Below are 1211 nucleotides of genomic sequence, written 5' to 3'. Positions count from 1 at the left end.
TGTAAGATGGTATAGAATCAGCTTGATCCCTCTGTCGATCCCCACCTTCTTTTGATATTTCGAGTGATATTGTCAACAAACACACCTCATAAAGAAAATGAGAATTAAAACAGGTTCTGCCCCTGGTTCGACCGTGATCTTGCAGAGTTATTCCACCTCAAGAGTTGCATTTGGCGAAAGGCTCGGGCACACGCATACTCAGGCTGACTGGCTCTCGTTCAGGCAAATGAGAAATAAGTGCACTCAGGCTATCCGGAAGGCCAAAGTTAGTTACTTTAAGGAGCAGTTCTCTCTCTGTGGGTCTAACTGGAAAAAGGTTAAAGACCTGGAGAATAAACCCTCCTTCTCATAGATTTCCCATGTCCCTTAAAGTTGATGATGTGGTTGTTACTGACAAGAAGCACACAGCTGAGCTCTTTAATCACCACTTCATTAAGTCAGGATTCCTATTTGACTCAGCCATGCCTCATTGCCTGTCCAACATTTCCTCATCTCCCACCACTTCTAATGTGACTAGCCGCGATACTCCTCCCTCTTTTTCCCCTGCCCCACTACAAAGTTTCTCCCTGCAGTCTGTCACTGAGTCCGAGATGCTAAAGGACATCCTTAAACTTGATCCACCCCCAAAAATCTGGATCAGATGGTTCAGACCCTTTCTTCTTTAAGGTTGCTGCCCCTATCATCGCCAAGCCTATCTCTGACATTTGTAACCTGTCTCTCCTCTCTGGGATGTTCCCATTGCTTGGAAGGCAGCCACGGTGCGATCCTTTATTTAAAGGGGGAGATCAAACGGATCCTAACTGTTATAGGCTATTTCTATTTTTGCCTTGTTTATCAAAAGTGTTGGAAAAGCTTGTCAATAATCAACTGACTGGCTTTCTTGATGTCTATAGTATTCTCTCTGGTATGCAATCTGGTTTCCGCTCAGGTTATGGATGTGTCACTGCCACCGTAAAGGTCCTCAATGATGTCACCATTGCCCTTGATTCTAAGCAATGTTGTTCTGATATTTTTCTACGTTTAATTTTTTTAAATTAGAATATATATTTTTTTACCCCTTTTTTTTTCTCCCCCAATTTCATGGTATCAATTGGTAGTAGTTTACAGTCTTGTCTCATCGCTGCAACTCCTGTACGGACTCAGGAGAGGCGAAGGTCGAGTCTCATGTATCTTCCCGAAATGCAACCCAACCACGCCGCACTGCTTCTTGA

The sequence above is a fragment of the Oncorhynchus keta genome, chromosome 20 (assembly GCF_023373465.1).
Source record: "Oncorhynchus keta strain PuntledgeMale-10-30-2019 chromosome 20, Oket_V2, whole genome shotgun sequence".
NCBI classification, from domain to species: domain Eukaryota; kingdom Metazoa; phylum Chordata; class Actinopteri; order Salmoniformes; family Salmonidae; genus Oncorhynchus; species Oncorhynchus keta.
The sequence above is the reverse complement of the archived record's forward strand: the minus strand, read 5'-3'. Positions refer to the sequence as shown.